Source organism: Magnolia sinica, chromosome 18, assembly GCF_029962835.1.
Source record: "Magnolia sinica isolate HGM2019 chromosome 18, MsV1, whole genome shotgun sequence".
Lineage (NCBI taxonomy): Eukaryota > Viridiplantae > Streptophyta > Magnoliopsida > Magnoliales > Magnoliaceae > Magnolia > Magnolia sinica.
In genome coordinates, this window is record NC_080590.1 from 51,884,799 (window position 1) to 51,909,908 (window position 25,110).

Consider the following 25,110-nt stretch of genomic DNA (forward strand, 5'->3'; position numbering starts at 1 on the left):
ATTAAGCGCATAACTACTTATTCAATCATTACTGTTGGGTGAAAAAAATAGTAAGTTTGATAGGTCGACTTATGGAATGGACCAAATCTACAGATCAACACGGACCCAATGGGATTCAAGCCTTAAGTGACATCTACTTCCAAAAACAAGCCGACCTTCAAGGATGTCGGTGCAACTATAAGTCCACTCCAATGGCCAATTGCCGACCTAACCTATATGTCGGCCATAGATCGGCTATAGCTCGGCCATAGCTCATTCAAAGCTTGATCATAGCTTGGCTATAGCTCGAGACATACCTTTAAAGCAAGGAAAACGTCGATTCAATGAAAAACTAAATATGATTTACACAGTCTTCTCCCGAATCAATAGTCTGGGAATCTCTCCAACAGCCCAAAGATCTCTCCCAAGATCTTCGGAGGATCAAATCATATCTCAAGAACCTCAAATGATGATAATCTTGAGAGGATTCTGGACGAATCTCTGAACAGATTTGTCTCTGGCGTATCAGAAAAGACTCCTTATGGCGGTCTTTCTTCTCCTATAAATAGAGGTACCCCCAACCAATGTAAGGTACGCATTACATATCCCAATACTCGATTGGTGACTTTTTTCCTTAAGAGATCCTACCCAACAAAAAAGCCAAGGTCTTAACTTAGACATCGGAGGGTCCCTTGTACCAGCCAAGGTCTCCTTTGTCTCTTGTTTTCGTCTATGCAAGTCTCGAAGGGTCTACCGAGGAGGGTCTACCGGAAAACTGCATTAACAGTTTGGCGCCGTTTATGGAAACGACGTCTTAAGTCATTCTTGCTTTACCAGATAAACTACAATGGTGAAAGGGAAAAAGAGAACTCGAGCATCCCTAGTTGCAGCTCTAGTTGCACCTGAACACACACCGCCACCCCCAGAATAGCCCGAGCAACTGAAAAATCATCAGGGCTCATCCTCACAACATCAGGTAAATTCTGGTTTCGGGAGGCAGGGTCAGCGATCCCGTGTAAAGGGAGGTCGGTTGAACTCCCTCAAAAAAGAGGTCATAATGATTAAAGAGAACATGGGCTACATGAGACAGATGTTAGAGCAACTACAGCCCCAATATATGTAGAGAGCTGATAGGGAAGATGAACAAACGGGCAACAACCCTCTTCAACCTACCTGTACACAAGCAGCCTCTCAAAGAAGCCAACAACCCTCTCAAAGGAGCCAACAACATAGCTCAGCCAAAACAGCCCCATCTCACGTTTCGAAAACCACGGCTTTGCTCGCTTCCGACCTACGCCATGAGCTAGATCAGAAGAAGTGCGGTAAGGCCCTGGTAGAAACTACTGCTGAAAGCGGTGAACCCTGGGAGGCCGAGCTAAAAAATTTATAAGATCAGATCGAAGACATATAGCAGGCCTATCGAACTAACGTGCCGACGTAGTCCACAATGGAGGAATCCAACCCCCCATTTACTGCCAACATTTTGCAGTCGCAACTTCCATACAGGTTTCGGTTGCCCCAGATCACTCCCTTCTCAGGGAATAACGACCCGTCAGAGCACATGGAGTCCTTTAGAGTCTACATGAAACTCCATGACGCCTCTAATGTGGTCATGTGCTGATCCTTTTCCCTAACTCTGGCTGGAGTTGCTCGACTGTGGTTCAAGCAGTTAAAGTTGAACTCCATTAGTTCATTCTCTCAACTCAGCCAAGCCTTCGTCATGAACTTTATCAGAGGAAAGAAGAGGCTCAAAGCACCTGCCCACCTCCTTCACGTTGTTCAAAAAGATGGTGAGCCCTTGAAGGACTACATCAAATGCTTCAATCTGGAAGCCCTGCAGGTCCGTAAGCACTCAAAAGAGATCGCCCTCAACACCATCATGAGTGAATTAAGAGATCGGAGTTCCTCTTCTCGTCAAACAAAAATCCTCCTACTACGATGGCTGAATTATTGAACAAGTCGCAGAAGTACGCCAATGCTGAGGAATCTCGAATCTTACGAGAGGCCGCCCAAAACAAGGTTCCTTCGACCAAGGAGCAGTAGGTAGGGGCAGAACTAAGTTCGGCCAATATGAACAAGAAGAGAAAGGACAACCAATCGCAGGACAATCACCGCCTGAACAAATGGCTCGATAGTGAGTTTAAAACTTACACTCCCCTCAACAAAACTCTCGAACAAGTTCTGATGAAGATCCAGGATAAGCGTCTCCTCAACTAGCCGAATAAGATCAAGTCTGATCCCAAAAATAGAAGTAAGAACAAGTATTGCAACTTTCATCAGGATCACGGACACAACACGAGTGATTGCTTTGATCTTAAATAAGAGATCGAAGCACTCATCCGTAGCGGCCATCTCAGGGAGTAAGTTAACCATAGAGGAGATCGGGTCGTGTCAAAAGATAATCAGCCCGTCAGCAACGAACCAACTGTGGAGATCCGCACTATCTTCGAGAGCCACAGAGGCGGAGGAGACTCAAATAATGCCCGGAAGGAGCACACCAGAAGCATTAGTCGTCCCAAAGACAAAGTTCTACTAATCGGAAGACCTTTAAAAGAGCAAAACGTAGAGACCTATGGCCTGACCTTCACTAAAGAATATGCTCAAGGAATCCACCACCCCCACGATGATGCACTTGTGGTCACCTTGACCATAGCTAATCGGAAGGTGTTCCGAATCTTTGTCGACACAAGGTCATCCGCTGATGTGCTCTTCACCCAAGCTTTCAACAAGATAGGAGTTAGTCGATCTCTACTTTGACCGGTTAAAACCCCATTGCTCGGTTTCTCTGGTGGTAAGGTCATACCCGATGGAGCAATTCAGCTCCCGCTTAAGGCCGAAGACAGATAAAACCAAACCACCAAGATGATTGACTTCTTGGTAGTAGACTGTCCATCAGTTTACAATACAATCCTTGGCCGACCATCCTTGAATGCCCTATGAGCTGTGGTCTCGACCTACTACTTAGCTACAAAGTTCCTGACCAAACAAGGTGTCAGATCAATGAAGGGCGATCAACATAACGCTCGACAGTGCTACGTAATGGCACTAAAAGCTCCACATCAAATGATGATTGTCACTTCTTTGGATCCTCGTGAGGACTCCGACAAAAGAGGTTGCCCCGTGGAAGACCTTGTTCCTATCCCACTGGATGAATTTGCCCTTCTAAAACCATTCAATTGGGTTGTCCCTAATAGCACCACTACAGGACAACGTGATAGCTCTCCTCCGATGTTATGCGGACGTCTTTGCATGGTCTCATGAAGACATGCCCAGCATCGACTCCAAGATCATCGTACACTGGTTGAGCATCGATCCTGCTCACCGACCAATTCGACAGAAGCGTCGTGCACTCAATCCCGAAAGATACGAAGTGATATGAGAAGAAGTCGATAAACTCCTCAAAGTCAGGTTCATCGAGGGAGTTTACTATCCAGACTGGATAGCCAACATCGTGTTAGTAAAGAAAGCGAAAGGGAAATGGTGGGTCTGTGTGGACTATACAGACCTAAACAAGGTTTTTCCTAAAGATAGCTTTCCTCTCCCCCCGAATCGACCAATTGGTCGATAGTACAGTTAGGCATGAGCTATTGAGTTTTATGGATGCATACTCTAGTTATAATCAAATTGTAATGCATCCACATGATAAAACAAAAACCGCCTTTGTCACCAATAAAGGTCTTTATCGTTATGGAGTCATGCCTTTTGGATTGAAAAATGCCGGTGCCACCTATCAGCGATTGGTCAACAAAATGTTCTCCCAACAGATAGGGCGAATAATGAAAGTCTATGTTGACGATATACTCGTCAAGAGCGTCAAAGCTACAGACCGTATCGTTGACCTCGAGAAATGTTTCTCATCCTCCGCAAGTACCGAATGAAGCTATACCCAAATAAATGTACCTTCGCGGTTAGCTCGAGAAAGTTCCTCAGCTTTTTGGTCAGCCAACGAGGAATTGAAGTGAACCTCAAGAAGATCAAGGCTCTCCTTGACATGCAATCATCAAAGACGACCAAAGACGTTCAACGAATCATAGGGAGGATCACTGCCCTCAATCGTTTCGTGTCCCGAGCTACAAACAAATGTCTCCCCTTCTTCAAATAGTTGAAGGAGAAACAAGTGGTAAACTGGACAGAAGAATGTGAGGCGGCCTTCCAACAACTCAATCAATATCTAGGGTCGCCACCACTACTCTCCAAACCCAAGCAGGGAGAGTCCCTACTATAATACTTGGTTGTTTCTGAAGCAGCGGTAAGCTCGGCTTCAATTAAGGAACACGAGGGAAATCAATTCCCAGTATACTATGTCAGCAAAACCCTAGTTTCAATAGAGATGATATCCGACCCTGAAAAAATTAGCATTGACTTTAGTCGTTTCCTCTCACCGCTTGTGGCTGTACTTCTAAGCTCACACCATCATCGTCCTAACCGATCAACTGCTACGTTAAGTACTCTAAAAACCCAAAGCTTTGAGACGACTGACTAAGTGGACAATCAAGTTAAGCGAGTTCGACATTAAGTACCAGCCCCGAGGAGCCATTAAAGGTCAAGCAGTGGCTAACTTCATTATCAAGCTAAATCCTACGCCCGAGCAAGTTATCGACTTACCCAGGTTGGAGCTCATCCCAAGTGTAACTCTTGACCAAACATCTGCCGAATCGTCCGACTCCCAGGCACTTCCCAACCCACCTAGGTGGATGCTTTACATTGATGGCTCATCCAACTCTAAGGCAAGTGGGGCCGGGATAGTCCTCGAGACACCAGACCATACATGCATACAATATGCCTTAAGATTCGAATTTCAAGCCTCCAACAATACATCAAAATATAAAGCCTTGCTCGTTAAACTCAAACTAGCAGCCAACATGGGGGCTCAGCATCTCGAAGTCTTCAGCGATTCCCAATTGGTCGTCAACCAAATAGCTGAAGCATACCAGGCCAAGAAGGAACGCATGAAAGCGTATCTTCGAAAGTTAATCAGAAAGTTTTAAAAATGCAATGTGGCCCTGATCCCTCGGGCATAGAATTCCAAAGCTGACATGCTGGAAAAACTAGCCACCGTAGATGAAGATGACATTCCAAGATCCGTCCCAATCGACTTCCTTACACGACCTAGTATCGACAAGGCCGACCTCGCCGCAATACTTCTCGTAAGCTCGAAACCAACATGGATGGATCCAATTGTCGACTATCTTAAAGAGGATAAGTTACCCAAAGATCGAATGGAGGCACGCATGTTACGAACTAAAGTGGCCTGCTACACCATACTCAACAACGTTCTCTGCAAAAAACGTTTCTCTCCCCTATCTTAGATGCCTCCGATCGAAGAAAGCAGAGTACGTCCTAAGGGAGAACCATGAATGGATCTATGAAAACCATTTCAGAGGTTGAGCTTTAGCCCATAAAGTCATCCGACAAGGTTATTATTGGCCGACCATCCAAGCCAACGCTCAACAATTCACTCGGAAGTATGATAAGTGCTAGTGATTCGCGAACATACCCCGGAAGCCACCTGAAAATCTCACCCCTATGACCAGACCATGGTTGTTCGCTCAGTGGGGAATCAACATCATTAGTCCTCTCCCAACTGGTAAGGGTCAGACCAAGCTCGTCGTAATAGTAGTCGATTACTTCATAAAATGGGTTAAAGCTGAACCGTTGGCAAAGATAATGTCACTCTCCAAACTAAAAAACCGGGCTCACAAAATTTTTTATCGTCAATCCGACGCCGACAGCCTCCACAGTACTCCATTCTCAGATCCTAGTACTCATATACAAGGTTCCGATCCTGGGATCATACAAGGAGGATTTTCAACGTGAATTTATTTCGTAATAAGCATAACCTACGAATAATAACCAAGACAGCATCACAAAATCCACTATGATAAAAAACTTTAAGGTATAATAGGTACAATGTGCATAAAGGGAATACAATAATAATAATAATGGAAACTCCTAAAGCTCGATTACATGCTCCTGCTCCTACTAAGTTACTGCTGCACCCTAGCGTCACCTGGACGCATCAATTGTGCATAAACTTATAGAAAGCTTAGAGGGTGGTGTAAGTGTGTGGGCAATATGACCGTGCTCAGAATGTAATATCAGAGAAATGTGAAATCATGCTGATAAGTCCATGAATACTAGCAGTCGTACTAAGGCTATGTGATGCAAGGCATGAATGCTATCGGCCCTACCAAGGTCATGCGATGCAAGGCATAAATGCTATCGGCCACACATGGCCATGCGATGGAAAATGTAACTCAAGCATGCCAGTCCTCATCTGAATCCACATGATAATACATCTCATCTCTAGATATTAAGTATCAGTACAGTTCTCACTCTGGATAATCACCAAGGTTTAGTACACTCCAAATGGTACTGCCCCTTTCCCAAGTGCGCAGTCCAAGTGAGCGTAAGAAATCTCACTATTTGCCTGGCCTGCTAATACCTATCCGGCAAGTCGATAGTGGACCCATTTACGAGTTGATCATACTCAGTCTAATAATTGCCCCTACCCTTGGGCGGGTAAGGCCACACCCCTTTCCAACCGACCACTGCACAGTGAGAGACGCGGCCTCCTGGTATTCAACCCTCGTGCGCTCATGTATCCACACGATCTCGATGTTGGAGCATCTTCCGGTACCGTTAGGTTTAGAAATTTTCACCCAGGGACATCTATGGTGCCCCGATGCTAATAACTGTATTTTTGGTGTCCAATCCTTTCATCCACGATATGCTTGTGGAGGCTACAGCCCTGATGTCGCTATGGCGTATAGTAATCACAACATACAATGCAAGATGCATAAGTCATACAATCCAGTCATGCATCAATCTTGCGTATACCATGCGCTCGTGTGAGACAATCTCCGCCTATCAGGGAGTCTTACAACAACCTACCCAATGGCATATGCAATAATCAACCACATCTCATATTAAGCATACAGATGATGCGTATGGGCATGTATCATGATGATATGCTAAGCATACTCGTAATCGGTGTTGATAACCGGCATCGATAATCAGCCTCGATAATTAGCCTATATACAAGGTGAGGTTTATAGATGAATAGTCAATCTAAACTATAATCTGAAGATTGACCATCAGTCGTGGATATACCAAATCCGGTAGCATGGAGCCATCCGTCTACGGCGATGATGGACCATGCAACATCAATGGGGCCCTATAATTTGGGTTAATCCACTAAGATAATGATGAGAATAGACATAACAAGGCCTAAGCGAAGGTCACAATGTGAACATTTAACCAACATTGCCCATTAATGTGGACATTTAACCAACATTACTCCCAAGAAGTGGCCCACATAAAGCCTAAAATATAATGGGGCCCATGGCCTCACACAGGGGCCGAATATACATCACCATGAGCCTCACTCAAGGGCCACATATTCATCATATTGGGCCTCATCGAATGGGCCACAATTACATCACAATAGGCCTCCTCACATAGGCCATATATACATCACATTGGGCTTTACTCACAGGCCTCGAATACATCATAATGGGCCTCCTCACATGGACCATATATACATCACATTGGGCCTTACTCATAAGCCTCAAATACATCATAATGGGCCTCCTCACATGGGCCATATATACATCACATTAGGGCTTGATATATGGGCCTCAAATACATCACAATGGGCCTCTCGCTCGGGCCTCAAATACATCTCATTCGGCCTCAAACAAGGGCCATATATGCATCACATTGGGCCTCACTACATGGGCCACATATACATTAAATTGGGCCTCAAACAAGGGCCGCATATATATATATATATATATATATATATATATATATATATATATATATATATATATATATATATATATAAAGGTAGGCCCCATGATCTGGACGTTCTGGATATCCCAGATGGTTGGACGGTTTGGATATAACGTATACCTCAAGGTGGACTCCATCGTCAAAAAGGCTGGACGGCTAAACGGATGGTGGAAACTTTGTTGTCTAGCATTCTAGACATCTTTCAGGCCACTTAGCTTCAATTTCTTGATTTTCGTAGATCCTTGGTATGTAATTCTATCGATCTTGGTCCCCTGGAGTCCATTCCTTGCCTTTGGTGTCGTCAGAGCGTTAAATCCATGCTTTAAGCACCCTTTTTCAGTCCATGCGCGTAGATATACTCTACATCACAAACAAGATTAAATCGGGTCATTAAACGATGTCATGCTTGTAAATCTAGGCAATAATTGGGGTCTAATATGCAATATTTGACCCTCAACACAACCTCCAACCAGCGTTTTGCTAGTCCCGAGCAAGGTATGTGAAAAATAAATTGAGAATTACAGGACAATTTCTATAAACTCAAGTGATTTTTGAAAATAATCTAGAAATAGAAGTCTAAGATTCATGATTGTTGGCATTACTTTCTCCTGAAATCAAGCTCACGGTAAACTTCATAATCAAGTTCAAATATTAATCCATTAATTAGAATAATTCTAAATATCGAGTTCCATGGGTGTATAGTCTAATCACGGCTTACCATCATTAAGAGATCCAATTGTCAATTTCTATGATACATTGATGATCGAATGAGCATTCAAGATAACTAAAACCTAAACCAGAAATTGCCTTACAATTCTTTTTTTTTTTTTTCGCTCTTCCAGCTTTTGATTTTTCCATCGAGGGGAAGGGGAATTGAGTCCACACCTATAAGGAGTAAACCTATGTTGAAGATCGTACACCCAACCCTTTCCTAATGACAACTGTTTTTTAGATGGGTATTCTTTTTCTTTCATTCATTCATTCCTTTTTTTTTCAAAAACTTCTTTTTCTTTTTCTATATTCTTTGTATTGAACAAGATGGACAATTCCCCAGGTTGGTTCCTTCCATGCTTAATGATCACCAAGTTACAATTCAATATCGAACTGAAACCTTAATGTGCAAGCGAGATGTGTCCTGTGAATTTATGAATCAATCAATGTTTACAACTTCTAATAATGGATTAACAATTCAAACTTAGCTGTGAAATCTAACAGATAACTGAATCCAAAAGTCATAAATTACTAACATTATGTATTTTGCAATTCCAAGATGGTCGTCAAAATCACTTCGAATTCATACGAAATTCCAGAAAAATTTAAAAATTTTCACAATTTTCACACTTAAGACCAAGAAAACGCCGATTAGGAGACCTAATCTCCCACCCCCAACCTAAAGTCTACATTGTCCTCAATGTAAAAGATATGCTCGCAATGTACATGAAACAATGAAAGTAAATGAGAAGTGATGTGAAGATTGTACCTGGACGAGGGATTCAAGAAGTTTTTACACAAAGATCTCAGCATGAAAGCAAGTCAGCACAAGAGAGAAACCAACAAAAGAAAACTATCCTAAAATAATGTAGAAAACAAATTAACCTAGAACAGCATAAAGCAAACTACCCTAATCCTATGAAAACAGGAAACCTACCTATACCTCCATCAGACTAGGAGATCAATCCTGGTAAACAGGATCAGTCAGAGGCATGGACATGTCCTCTGCGTCGAATTTCTCGACAAATGGCTTTAGTCGATGACCATTTACTTTAAACTCCTTGCCATTGTCGGGATCTCTTATCTCGACGGCCCCATGAGGATACGCAGTGATAATGGTAAAAGGGCCGGTCCAACGAGATCGAAGCTTACCTGGAAAGAGATGTAATCGAGAATTATACAAAAGGACTTTCTGACCAGGTGTGAATGATTTCCGTAGAATACGTTGGTCATGAAATGCCTTCATTCTGTCCTTATAAATTCTCGAGTTCTCGTATGCATCGTTCCGGATTTCTTCGAGTTCATTCAACTGAAGTTTGCGTAGGGAGCCAGCGTTGTCCAAATTGAAATTCAATTTTTTAATTGCCCAGTATGCTTTATGTTCCAACTCCACAGGCAAGTGGCAAGCCTTTCTATAGACAAGTCTAAAGGGATACATTTCAATAGGGGATTTTAATGCAGAACGGTAAGCTCATAAGGCATCGGTTAATCGGATTGACCAATCCTTATGGTCAGGGTTAACCGTTTTCTCCAAAATGTGTTTGATCTCCTTATTGGAAATCTCAACTTGCCCACTTGTCCGTGGGTGATATGGGGTGCTCACCTTATGAGAGATATTTTATTTCTTCATTAAACTCTCGAATGGCCTATTACAAAAGTGTGAGCCCCCATCACTAATGATAGCTCGAGGCGTTCCGAATCGGGAAATGATGTTCTCTTTTAGGAATTTAATGACCGTGCGATGGTCATTATTCCAACACAGAATCACTTCAACCCATTTAGTGACATAATCTACAGCGAGCAAAATATATAGATTTCCAAAAGATTGGGGGAATGGTCCCATGAGATCAATACCCCAGCAATCAAATGCTTCTATGATAAGGATGGGATTCAAAGGCATCATATTTTGACGGGACAATGCTCTCAATTTCTGACAACGCTCACAAGCCTTGCAAAACTCATTAGTATCCCTGAACATAGTGGGCCAATAAAAGCCACACTGCAAAATCTTGGGCGTGGTCTTTTTAGCAAAAAAGTGACCACTACAGGCCTGTGAGTGACAGATGGAGATGACACTCTGATGCTCATCATCTGGCACACATCTCCTTAGGATCTGGTCTGGACAATATTTAAATAAATATGGATCATCTTAGAAAAAGTTGCGCACCTTGGTGAAAAATTTCTTCTTATCTTGCGCAGTCCAATGTGTCGGTATGGAACCTGTGACAAGATAATTAGCAATATCAGCGAACCAAGGTGAATGGGAGACTCTGAACAGTTGTTCATCAGAGAACATATCATTGATATAGGTCGCCTCAAGGGAATCAGAGGTATTAAGGCGAGAAAGGTGATCGGCCACTACATTCTCTACTCCCTTTTTATCTTTAATTTCCAAATCAAATTCTTGGAGTAGAAGGATCCATCTTATCAGGCGGGGCTTAGAATCATTCTTAGAAAGAAGATACTTGAGTGCCGCATGATCTATGTAGATAATGATCTTGGATCCGATCAAGTAGGACCTAAATTTGTCCAAGGCGAACACTACGGCTAAGAGTTCCTTTTCCGTAGTCGAGTAGTTCACTTGGGCAGGATTTAAAGTCATACTCGCCTAATGAATGATGTAGGGCCTCTTATCTTTTCTCCAACCTAGAATCGCTCCAAGAGCATAATCAGAAGCATCACAAATAAGCTCAAAAAGGAAGGCTCCAGTCGGGTGGTTGTATGATGGGTACACTAGTCAACATGCCCTTAAGCTTAGTAAAAGCTTCCTGACATGGCTCAGTCCACTCATATGGTGCATCCTTCTGAAGTAGATTACATAAAGGATGAGAGTGAGACTAAAGTCCTTTATGAATAGCCTGTAAAATCCTACGTGTCCTAAGAAGGATCGCACGTCTCTAATGTTCTTGGGTGGAGGTAGGTTAGAGATAAGATCAATTTTTTCTTTATCCACCTTGATTCCTTTGGACGAGATAATATGTCCAAGGACAATTCCCTTATGAACCATGAAATGACACTTCTCCCAATTAAGTACCAAGTTCTTCTCTTCACATATTTTCAACACACATTTAAGACTTTCTAAACACTTACTGAAAGATGAACCGAAAACAGAGAAATCATCCATGAAGACCTCTAGATATTTCTCCACCATGTCAGAAAAGATACTCATCATACATCCCTAAAAGGTGGCAGGGGCATTACATAATCCGAATGGCATCCTTCTGTAGGCAAAGGTGTCGTAGAGACATGTAAATGTGGTCTTTTCCTGATCCTCAGGGGCAATTTCAATCTGATTGTAGCCCGAATACCCGTCAAGGAAACACTAATAGGAATGACCAGCTAGCCTTTCCAAGATTTGATTAATGAAGGGCAAAGGAAAGTGGTCTTTCCTCGTGACGGTATTCAGCTTCCTATAGTCAATGCACATTCTCTAGTTGGCACGAGTTCATTACTGGCATTGGCTACGATGGTGATCCCGAACTTCTTAGGAACTACCTGAGTTGGACTCACCCATTGACTATCGGATATGGGGTATATGATACCCACATCCAATAGTTTAAGAACCTCAACCTTAACCACTTCCCTCATGTTTGGATTTAGTCTACGTTGTGATTGCCGAGCAGTCTTTGCATTATCCTCGAGATATATGCGGTGAGTACAAATCGAGGGGTCGATTCCCTTGAGGTCCGCTATCGTCCATCCAAGGGCTCCCATATGCTCAATGAGAGTAGATATGAGCATACTCTCCTGTTCTTTCTCCAGGTGGGCAGAGATCACCTCCGGATATGTCTCATCTTGACCTAAATAGACATTTTAAATCAAAGGACAAAGGTTTTAGGTCAAGCTTCGGCGGCTTGAGGTTAGACGGTAGAGGCACTACATCAGTTTGGGGCAACTCTTCAAATTGTGGCCTCCACCAGTTAACTTCAAGTACCGGTGTAGTATCAAGCAAGGCACATGTCTCCCTAATCATGTCATCATCAAAATCATAGGAGTGGGCCAGGCACGTCTCTAAAGGGTCAGAGGATAAGGTCAGAGGTGTCGTATCTTCCACTAAAGAGTCAATCATGTTAATGTCGTGGAAATCGTCATCATCCTCTAAGTTTCTGCCGTTATTGAAAAAGATGTTTGACTCTAATGTCATATTCCCAAAGGACATAGTCATGACACCATTCTTGCAACTGATAATTCTGTTTGAAGTAGCAAGGAATGGGCGACCAAGAATGATGGGAATCTAAGTGCTCATGTTATTGATGAGTTCAGTGTCCAGGATTATAAAATCTACAGGGTAGTAAAATCTATCAACTTGGACCAACACATCCTCAATTATCCCTCTTAGTACACGAATAGAGCGATCAGTAAGTTATAGTGTGGTTAGGGTGGGTTTTAATTCACCCAAACCTAACTATTTGTATACCGAGTAGGGAATCAGATTGACGCTCACTCCTAAGTCAAGAAGTGCATGATCAATTCGATGGTCCCCGATTACACATGCTATGGTTGGGCTACCGGGATCTTTGAATTTCTGTGGCACGTTTTACTTTAGGATGACATTCACTTTCTCGGTCAAGAAGATCTTCTTTTGAATATTTTGTCGTCATTTGGTCGTGCATAAGTCTTTTAGAAATTTGGCATATGAAGGTATCTGTTTTACGACATCAAGTAGAGGAATGTTGACTTTCACTTGTTTCAACACCTTTAGAATATCCTGAGAGTTAGAGAGAGGTTTTGATGAGACAAACCGTTGGGGAAATGGAGCAACTGACTTTTCTCGAAGTTCCGGTTCTAATTTTTGTGGAGCCTTACTAGATCCATCATTGTTGTCCTCTTCTGGTTCTTGAGGCTTTTCGGACATAACCGAAAGGGTTTTATCAATGATCTTCCCACTCCAAAGAGTGGTGATGGATTTAGCGTGCTCCATTTGATTTGAAGAGCTGGGATTACTTATCTCATAATGTGGTTTAAGATTGGAGAGCGGTTGTGCAGGAAGCATCCCCTTTTCTATAACCGTCATACGTGAATCCATCTTTTGCATAAAATCTCGCATTGCCTGAGTCAGCTCTTGCGTGGAATTTTGAACCGGTTCTTCTTGAGGTTTCCCCTGATTTGGATTTTGATTGAAGAAACTTTGAGGGGTAACAGTTTGTCCATTTCTCCAACTAAAGTTTGGATGATTTTTCCAACCAGGATTGTATGTATTAGAGGTCGGTCCATTGAAAGGTCTTTGATAATTATTTACGGCATTGGATTGTTCATTCAACACTTCCCGAAAGGCGGGTATTGTAGGACAATTTTCAGTTGTATGAATGTTGCAATCACAGACGCCGCAAACACTGTCATTAACCTTATCCTTCTTTCCTTCCATGGCCTCAACTTTCCTTATGAGCGTAGTCACTTTATATTAGAGATCATCCTCTTCTTTCAAGAAATACAATCCACCTTTGTCCTTAGATTGAGTCGGCCTAGACGTGGTGTTCGATTTTGGATAATAATCCCATGATTGTATTTTTTCAGCAAGATTATCGAGGTAATCCCATACCTCGTTGACATTTTTATTAATGAATTCTCCATTACACATTGTCTCGACCATTTTGAGCATGGAAGATGTCAGTCCATCATAGAAAAAATTTATAATGCGCCACGTTTCCAAGCCGTGTTGTGGGCATGAACTGACCAAATCCTTGAACCTTTTCCAACATTGGTAAAATGTTTCATCCTCCTTTTGGATGAAGTTCATGATTGCTTTTCTAAGGGTAATTGTTTTATGATGTGGAAAAAATTTCTTTATAAATTTCATTTGCATATCATTCCATGTGCCAATGGATCTAGGACACAGTGAATGTAACCACGTCTTAGTCTTCTCCTTCAAGAAAAAAAGAAAGAGTCTCACCCTGACTGTGTCCTCAGACACATTTTGAAAATATAAAGTGGCTATGATCTCATCTAACTCTTTCAAATATAGATATGGTTCTTCAGATTCAAGCCCATGGAACTTAGGAATGAGTTGGATAACCCCTGGCTTGATATCCATATGTCCTGTATTTTAAAAAAAAATCATGCATGGGAGCGTACTCACCCTCGCTGGTTGTAAATAATCTCATAAAGTACGAGGCGGGGGTGCTTGATGCTCCTCATTCTCATCCTGAATGTCCTCCACCCTAGGTTGGGGTAGAAGAGGTTGGTTTTTAGCCACCACTTCAATTAACTTAGGGAATTTCGAGTGGTGTCTAGTCCTGCGATGGATAGTTAACCCCTCAACCAATCCTCTTTCAGTCAAGAGACGTTGAGTGTTGTCACAGGCCCACTTGGGCATGAAACACTCGCAACCCTCAATCAAATTCGAAACCTAATCCTAAGAAAGGAAAAGAAAATCTAGAAAGAAAAAGAGGGTTGGAAAGAAGTTACCAAATTGGAGTCCCTAAGTTAAAAACCTGCAAAATAAAACAAAATAAGTTAGATTCTAAAAAGAGAAGGGCTAAAATTAGAAAATCCTTAAAAAGAAAGATAGCAACAAACTAGTTTCTAAACGAAGGAATTCCTAAAAGAAAGTGAAAATGTTTAAAATAAATTAGGAAAGTCCTAAACTAAAATGTAAGTTACTAAAAGAGATCTGAAAAATAGAAAGTAGAGAAAGAGCTTACCGAATTAGAAATTTCTATCCTAAATGCCTACAAAATAGGAAGGTTAGTTTATAAAAAAAAAAAATCTATAAGTAGAAAATTTCTAAAAATGAATTAGGAAACAAAGTTAGATTCTAAAAGAGTTAGAATTAAAAACTTGCTAAAAAAAATAAATCCTAATTTAGAAATAGCAAGGAAGAAATTAAGAAAGAAATTACCAATTTCGAAACCTATCTCAGAATCTTACAAAACAGGAAAGTTGGGTTAGTTCTAGAAATCAAATAGAAATAAAAATCTAAAACTAAAGTTAGTAAAATCGTAATCTCAAACTAATTCTAAAACTAATTAATTTCAAAGAATCGTAACCGTCAATCGCCGACAACGGCACCAAAAACTTGTTCACTCCTCAAGTATAGGGTTGTGATGTAATAATAAACTCGGTAAGACCGAGGTCGAATCCCAAGGGATTAAAACCTGTACGTTATCTGAAACTAGGTAGAATTAGAACTAGACTAAGATGAAATATAAATTGATTATAATTTGAGGAATAATGTTGAAATATTAATGTAAAACTTAAGAAATTTAGAGATAGGAAACTAGGGATTCAGAGGATCCACTTGTAGAAATCAGGGAGAACTTATGCCTGTTTCAAGTACTCAACTGGACTTAGAGTCTCATCTTCATCCAGTTGAAGGGTGTAACCATGAAAATCAACTGAACTTCCTTTGATATAGTTTTCAAGAGATGAAAGGTATATGAATTAGAATGGATTCCATCACCAAACCATGCCTAGGAGACAAAGTAAATAACAAAATTAAACTAATTAAAAACCAATCAACATGATATGAAGGTTAGGAAGGGTACCATCATCTTACCATGCCCAGGAGACGATGATGAATAACAGGGCTTCCTGACATCATAAACATAAAAGGAAAGGAACATACTAAAAGTTATCACAGACCTATTGTAATTTTAGTCACAACAGACCATTAAAAACTAAAAAGATTCCCTTAAAATCAAACTAATATCAAATTCAATTTAGTGTAAATAAAAAGCACCAGCTAAAAGTCCCCCATCAAAAACTATAAGCTTCACCTCTTAGCCCTAGCTAAGAGGTTCAGCCCAACATGATTGGGCTTGATCTCTCAAATAATAAATAAATAAAAATAAATAAAGAATTAAAACTCTAAAGAACAAACTCTCTATCTCTGACGTTTTCTGACTTCAAGCACTCCCTCCGGTGAATTCAATGCCTCTCTCCCTCACTCTCTCTTCTTTTTATAGTTATGAGGGTCGGCTGAAAAAAACTTCATGCGTAAGTTTTCTTACGCAGCGATGATCTGTGTGTAACTCTTTACTGTGTTTGCGCTGATTGATTAGTGGGGCCTATTATTGAAGTTAACAGAGAAATCCACTCCGCTCATTGGAAGCGTGGCGAAAAACTAGTCGGGAAAGGACGGTTCTTGACTGATTTCAGTGTGGTCCACAAAGTTCTTCTTGCACCGTTCATCTTCCTTTTGAACGGTTGAAAACCGATATTCATTGTCTTCTGCAATTCTGTCACCTAGGCTTTCATGATAGAGACTGTGGGATCCTGATAGATGGTCTGGATTATCAATTCGACCGTGATCGGGATCACGGAACTGGCCTACAACGGCCGTTTTTCACGGATGAAAAGGCCTACGGAAACAGAGGCCTCTGTGATGATCATTGGAGGTCATTATCATATTTTTCAAAGAAATCTACGCCGTCCATTGGTTTCCCCTAGAAAAACCAGTCGGGAATGGTCAGTTTTGGACTGATTTCGGTGTGGCCCACAGAATTTTCGCCCTACCATCCATCCTGCGTTTGGACGGTTAAAATCCGATTCACACTTTCTTCTTCAGTTCTGCCACCTAGGAGTTGGTCTTGGCCATCCTATGGAATGAATGTACGGTCCATATCAACGTTCTGGGGAGTGAGTGGGGCCCACTGCAGGAGATCAGCGTCTGCAGAGGCGGATGTTGTTTGCGCAGCAGCAGTCGGGTCAGCGCCTGTTGACAGGATTCTCCGGTCCGGTGCGGCTCGCATGTGTGTGCACTGAATGCACGCACACCCTCATGTAGGGTCCACTGTGATCTTCGTAAGGAATCCGTACCATCCATCCTTTTCCTCAACCAATTTAAGGCGATGACAATGAAATTGAAGTATATCCAGATTTCAGGAGAGCCCCAACTCAAGGTTTTATGGGATGATCTGTCCATTGGACCACTTTTTGAGGGATCTAAGGGATGAAAATTGATGTGTACGGTTAATTTATAGTCCTCAGTCCACGTATGAAGTTTTGGGCTGAACGGATGGTGGAAACTTTGTTGTCTAGCATTTTAGACATCTTTCAGGCCACTTGAGCTTCAATTTCTCGATTTTTACAGATCCCTGGTGTGTAATTCCATCGATCTTGGTCCCCTGGAGTCTGTTCCTTGCCTTTGGTGTCATCAAAGCGTTAAATTCATGCTTTAAGCACCCTTTTTCAGTCCATGCTCATAAATATACTCTGCATCACAAAGACGATAAAATCGGGTCATTAAACGATATCATGCTTGTAAATCCAGGCAATAATTGGGGTCTAATATGCAATATTTGACCCTCAACAGACGGCTAGAATATAACACATACATCGCATGGGTCTATCGTCCATATCTGGACGGTGGACAGCATGGATGAACACATGCATCATGTAGGACCCACCATCTAGATCATGGTGGGCCACGTCCAAAAGAGAAATGGATGGATGGCTTGGAATAAAACACATATCATGGCTGGCTGCACACAGCAGGGACGAAACACATACATCACTGTGCGTCCTTCATCGCACCGTCTAAATGGACGGTGTGGATGCAAAATACATACATCAAGGTGGGTCCCATCCCACACATGTAGCACGTGTAGGGTGGGCCCCACATGGTTGCCAATGAATGGACGGCATGGCTAACAAATACATCACGGTGGCGTCCCACTGTCCCAATCATGTGGACGGGTGGATATGGAATACATACATCAAGGTGGGCCCACCCCACACGTGTGGGTGGGTCTCACGTCTTGAAAAGGATGGTTTGGCCATAACCATACCTCATGTGCGACTACAAGGCTTGCTGCGTCAGTATAACGACTGAATACTGCTAGGCATGCTGCCCAGCAGCCCATCAGATGGACGACTAGGAACGCATACATCTAGTGGCCCACAAAACTTGCTAACGTCAACTGCAGCAGGTGCTGCTGGTGCGGCCCGCTGGCCCACCATCCAGATGGACGGCTGGGATACAATACATATGGCATGGTGGCCCACGACAGGTCTAGACCGTTGGACGGTCTGGATGAAATAGATGGACAACGTTGATAAAACATGCACCATGGTGTAACTCACCATCCATCAATACATGCCAGGTGGGCCACAATCAAACTGATATGTATGTTATCCCACCATCCAGGCCTGTTGGACGGTGCAGATTAATACAAAAATCATGGTGGGCCACACACACACACACACACATTAGGTGGGCCACACACCTCATCATGACCATAAAAATGAAAGAGAGAGAGAGGGAGAAAAGTGATAGAGGGGAGGGACCCCGCTACTATGGGCCCTCCCTATCTTATAATGGATACATCAATGGGTCCCATCGAATGTGGGCCTTAAATCAAAATCAAGATGTAGCACTATGATCACCCACCGATTGGCCTTCTTCTTGGTCCCTTGGCTTCCTTAGCTCCTATGTTCAACCTTTGATGGTGGATGATGAAGTTTGGATGGTGGAGATGAGAGTTTTGGGGGTAGGGAAGTGGGCCACACACTAGGTTTTCTCTCCTTAGAATTTTTTTTCTCATAGAAGCTTGGAAATGGTGGAGAGAATGAGAGAGGAGAGGGTGTTGTAAGAGAGATTGAATGGGAGGAATGGGTGTGTAAGGAAGGGATGGGTGGTGTAAGAGAGGGGACAAGAGAGTTGACTTTGGGGATGGGAGAGAGATGGGACTCATGCCTTGTTGGTAAGAGAGGGATGGGTTATGTACTTGACTTGTAATTGATTAATTGATATGATGGGTTATAGAGATTCTCTTGGGATTCGCAACACGCGACGTTTCTTCAAAAAATACGCGGGCCCACAACTCCTGGCCTGGGTATCGCATCGGCGCATGAGATGCGGCGTTGGAACCGCATGGACGGCGCAATCGCTAGGATACATGTTTCAAGTTGAGTCGACATAGATATACATGATGCAATTTAGGGTCGCATGCAAATGCCAATTATACGTTGCAGGTTGCCGAAATTCGACTGGGAGGACCACGAAATCCTACGGAATGGTATGGTCTAGGATACGAGCCTTACAAATAACTAAGCAAAAGATCACAGACTTTGTCTTGAAGAACATCATATGTAGATTCGGAATTCCTCAGACCATCTTCTCCAACAATGGAAAGCAATTCGATAACAAGTAATTTCAAGGAATGTATGATAACCTCAAAATTTGCAACGTCTACTCTTCGCCGTGACATCCGCGGGCAAATGGACAAGTCGAGGTAGTCAACAAAATCATCAAGCATCATCTCCGAACTAAGCAAGAGAATGCCAAAGGAGCGTGGGCTGAAGAACTCCTTAAAGTCCTTTGGGCATACCGAACTACTGCCCGGACAACTACTGGGGAAACGCTCTTTTCCTTAGCATATGGGGTAGAAGTGGTCACTCTAGTAGAAATTGGACTACCTACAGCTCGGACAGGGTCATTCGACGAACAAATCAATATCGAGCAAATGACGCTAAGTCTCGACCTTCTCGAATAAAGGAGAGAACAAGCTGGGGCTCAAACCGCTATCCGCCAGCAATAAGTGACACGTTTCTACAATATCATGGTAGAAGTCAAAAGATTTCGAGCCGGCAACTTAGTCCTTTGAAGAACCTTCCAAAATACTCAGGAATCAGGATCAGGAACCTTGGGCCCGAACTGAGAAGGACCCTACATAGTAACAAGTACAAGTTGACCCGGCTCATACTGACTGGAAGATCTGGACAGTCAACTCTTACCGCATCCTTGAAATGTTGAACATCTCAAAATTTATTACCCATAGCTAGAGGTGGGCATTTTGAACCCGATCCGGTGGATCCGACTCGATCTGACCCGACTCGGTACCATTCCGAACAGAACCGACGGCTTAAATTAGCCTGATCGAGTCTGTCAACCCAAATTCGATAGTATTTCAGTTCGGGTTCGGATAGAGGTTGATCCGAACAGATCCAACCCGGATACTCGAACCGAAAGAATCCGGCCCGAACCGACCAGACCCGACCCGAAGCCTAAAAATAGTAGACTGTAACCTTGACTTTGACTCAGATCATCATCAGGCTCATCTGCTTGCATCTGCTTGCATACACGTGCCCGATTGGCATGTGCGAAGGTCGAGTAGCATTCCCGTTTTTCCCACTGAAACCCATCTCGGACGTAAACCACGTGGTCCGTATTACCACACGCCAGCTATACTAGCCTCAAGCTAGGTGGCTAGTTCGTGCGAGGGGACGGATTGGTTGCTCCCCTAGTCGGTGCTCTGTGGGCCCCACCATGATGTATGTGTTTCATCCATTCCGTTCATACATTTTTACAGAACATTTTATGGATTCATAAAAAAAAATGATAGGTATGTAAATCTTAGGTGGACCACATAACAAGAAAACAATAATAATTGAATATCTACCATTAAAAATTTAAAATCCTTCTAAGGTCCACTGTACTGTTTATTTGACATCCAATCTGTTAATTAGGTCATAAAGACCCAGATGGATGGAAAAAATAAATATCAGCTAGCTCTAAAACTTTTAAACCCAAAACGTTTTTAATGGTCAATGTTTATTTAACAGTGTTTCCTTTAATGTGATCCACTTGAGATTTAGATATATCTCATTTTTTTTTCATTTCGTAAAATGATCTATAAAAATAGATAGAAGGCATGGATGAAACACATACATCATGGTGGGGCCCACAGAGCACCGACCAACAGCCAATGGCCGGTGGCACCATGGTAGGGGGAGTAGCCAATCCGTTTCTGTGCAAGGACGAGACTGACGCTCCTCGAGCTCCAAGTTGTACGAACGGTTCAAAGGAGATTAAGGGTATATGGGCCCCACAATGATGTATTTATTATATCGACACCGTTCATATGTTTTTAGAGATCATCTTAGGGTATTATCTAAAAAATTATTAATATCCAAAGATCATGTGGACCACACCACAAGTAGTAGCAGCGAATGATTTTCACCATTAAATATTTCATGTGGTCCACTTGATAGTTAGATCTGTCTTATTTTTCATCATAAGCCTTATGACGAGCTTACCAAATAGATGGACGGTTTAGATATAACACATACCCCATGATAAGACCCACATAACTTGTTAAGTTCATTACAGCAAGTCCTCACCCACTGTATATATAAAAAAAAGAAGTCAGAGTTCTTTCGTGCACTGCACGTTAATATACATGTTCGGTAAAAACATAAGCACAGTAATGGATAGTTTTTGTATAGCCATGTGGGGCCCACCTTGATGTATATGTTTTATCTAAGCCGTTTATCCATTTTGACATATCAATTAAGGCATTGAGAAAAAAAATAACATATATTAAAGGTTACAGTGGGCCACGTTATATGAAAAATTAAATTAAATTTATACGGATCCGAATCGTACCCAACTCGATCAGACTCGGTTTCTCTGACCGAGTTGGACTCTGTTCGGGTCAGACGAATTATGCATCGGATCTGTTCGGGTCAGGTGACCCGGATTTGATTCCGGATCTGATCGAGTCCGGGTCAAACCATGGCCATATTGGATCTGATCGGGTTGAACCTAATCCGCTCCGATCCGGACCGATGCCCACCTCTACCCTTAGCAGATCAGTGCAAAGTTCATTGTATGACGAACAACTTCAAGCTAGTACTAATAAATCTGTTACAACGTAATTTTTACTTAACCTACTATGTCTGTTGGATCCAACCAAGGTCCGAACTAGTTCCGACCTATTATATTTGACCAAGATCCAACCTATCGGATCCAACCAGGGTCCAGTATATTCGACTCAAGCTTAATCCATCTATTCAAAATTTAAGTACGATCTACTTAACTTAGAAAAAGTCTACGACAAGGAAGATCATTCCAAAAAGAAATAAGTTTTCATTGATCAAGCCCCAAAGGGCACATTTACATCAATCTACATTTACGGAAGAAGGGAAAGGTATTGCAAAGCCAAGGAAAGGTATTACTAAGCCAAGGAAAAGGCACTACAAGGGAAGTTGATCTTCAAGCCACGGGGGGCTGCTCAGTAGCCACTTCATCGCCAGATGCATTGGAGCCCGACTCGGATTCTTCAAAGCTAGAATGATCCAGCTCTAGGAAGGCCTCCTTCATGGTCTTGATGCACTTGGCATAGCCCTGGGAAGACTCGAATTCCTTGACAGCATCCTCCCGAGCTCGGGCCAGAGTGGCTCAAGTTCTTGCCTTAAGTTTCTCGAGCTTCACCTTGGCCTCTCCAAGCTTCATCCCAGACTCCTTGAGCTCCGCCTCTCGCTGAGACGACTTTGCAGAAGCCTCTTCAAAAAGCTTCCTTGCGGCCTCTAGCTCAGCCTTCGCAGTAGAAGCACGAGCTTGCGATTGGACGAGCTTCTAGTTGGTCTCATCTACCTGCCCCTGCAGCTTTGCAATCTCAGCACGCACCTTCAACAGGCATGGGGCGAGTTGTCAAGATAAAGAAAAGTCAGGTGTGATAAGGAGAGCTCTCGGTCCTAGAGGGGGGGTGAGGGTGAATAGGACTATGCCAAAATAAAAAATTACTGAACAGAAATAATAAATATTATTGAATCAATCTAAGATCTCAATCGTAATAGTATTGAGAAATTAATTCAAACTTAGTTCAAAGGACAACCTTACACCAAAAATAAATGTTTATGGTAGGACAACTTAATTTCTTGAACTTAGTAAGGATCAAGATCACAAACTAAAACAAGAGGCAAATAAAGTAAGTTATCTATTACAACCATTCACCACATGTACATGAAAAGAAAGATTACAAATATTCAGCACACATCCATCACATACATCATCATCCACCACAAACACCAAGAGTTATAGTGGTTCGGTGTGTACACCAACTATTCTCAAACAGCCATACCTACTCCACTCCTAATAATCACAACCCATGTGATATTGGCGTTCACTATAAAATAAGGTTTTCTCAGGTTCACCTTAAAACCTATACAATTGTGTTTTCAAATGGGCTATCACAATCACAAACCCCATACACTGAGATTTTCTAGCTATCTCAATCAAAACCACAATAGAGATTTTCCTGGATATCTCAAATAAACCAAATAGAAAATAAACAAAATACTTATCTTCTTCTTTGAAGGCGTTGCTTGATGTAGCCCGTAAAATCGCTTTGCTTGATGTGTAGATGTTCAATGTCCAACAAATAAAATCAAGGATTCTAGGTTCTAAATAGATTTTAAATTATCTCAAACCTTGGGCTACTTGTTTAAATTCCTTGGATCTTAAAAGGTAGAGTAAGAACTCCCTCTAAAATAAAATCAGATTCACAACAATGAGATCAAGGAATTATAAAAACAAATAAGCTAATAAAGAATCTTAAATTACCGGACTATAGCTTGATAATGACGGGGACTTTTCTCTCAAGGTGGAAGCTTTCTGTGGCTTTTTTGAATGATTTAGAATCAGAAAACACCTCTATTTATAGGCTAAAAATCGGTTCCTTCGACTAGTCTAAGGTTCAACCAAGTTTCAAATTTTCTAGCGCGATCGGATAAAATCGACCTACGACTGGTCGAGTGGCCTGCTCGACTGGTCGAGTGGCCTGCTCGACTAGTCGAGCATGGCCCACGACTGGTCGTGGGACTCTCAAAAATGTCGTTGGACTTTGAATCAAGTGGTCCATGACTAGTCGAGCCAAGGTCCATGACTGGTCGAGCAGGGTGCTCGACTGGTCGTGGCTCTACCAGAAAAACTCAAAATTTGAAATTGAAATTAGGACTGGTCGAAGCAATTCCTGGACTGGTCGAACCAAAGCCTGGATTAGTTGAACATAGGCTAGGACTAGTCGAATTTAAGCCTACTCAAAGTATAATAACCCGTAAATAATATGCATAAGAAAGGACCTAAATCTAGGGTCTTTCTAGGGTCATATATACCTAAAAGATTGGACATTGAACTCAAATCTTCACCTGCTTCAGATCTTCTATTTGAAGTAGATTTAGTAGCTTGATCATGAAGTAGAGTTTAATCTTGAAGTAGACTTGATCTTCATGTGATCTTGCACTTTCCAACTTCATGTGATCTTGAAGGTGAACTTTCTATCATACTTGAGCTTCAAGATGAACTTTCCATCATATGAACAAGTCACATTTTGAATTGTTTTATCCCATCAAAATTTGACAACAAATGATGTTTTATATATCATAACACTTACAAGGTGAAGTCGAGTAATCGAAATAAAAGACTAAAATACTAATGAAGAAACACTTCCCTAAGAAAAGTCGTCGTCGCGGACGTGAGGGTCGAGTCCGCGAAAGAATTGAACAACTTGAGGAACTCCACCTCGAGCACATGGCGATCCGCCCAAGGAAGGATCCCCTCGACGGTTCAACGGAGGCCCCGACCTCCCTCCTTCTGAGCTCCATAAGGATCAGCCGATGAATGGGTGACCTCTTCCACCCTTGAAGAACGAGCTTCCATAGGAAGCTCGAGAGCTCCCTGCAACACGGCAGAGGAAGCTCCTTCTTAAACGGTCATCCCAATCGTTCTAACAGCATCAGAGGCGGGCTCCGCCTCCATTCCCTCTCCTTCCACCTCCATTACAACTGGGAAAGAGAGGCTGACCTTTCCCTTGCTTTTGGAGGAGGTCTTCTGCCTCTTCCTCTTCGGCACCACTAGCTCCTCTTGAGAAGGCGCCTGAAGTTTAGAAGCAGGCCTCAACA

At 42.3% G+C, this 25,110-nt stretch overlaps 1 non-coding gene across 1 annotated transcript; it reads left to right on the forward strand.

Annotated features, from left to right (window-relative positions):
- The first annotated feature begins 14,135 nt into the window (after window positions 1-14,135).
- On the forward strand, window positions 14,136-14,242 carry LOC131234142 (small nucleolar RNA R71). The gene has a single exon (XR_009165551.1). It is a non-coding gene; the product is annotated as a small nucleolar RNA R71 (small nucleolar RNA).
- Window positions 14,243-25,110: the final 10,868 nt, after the last annotated feature.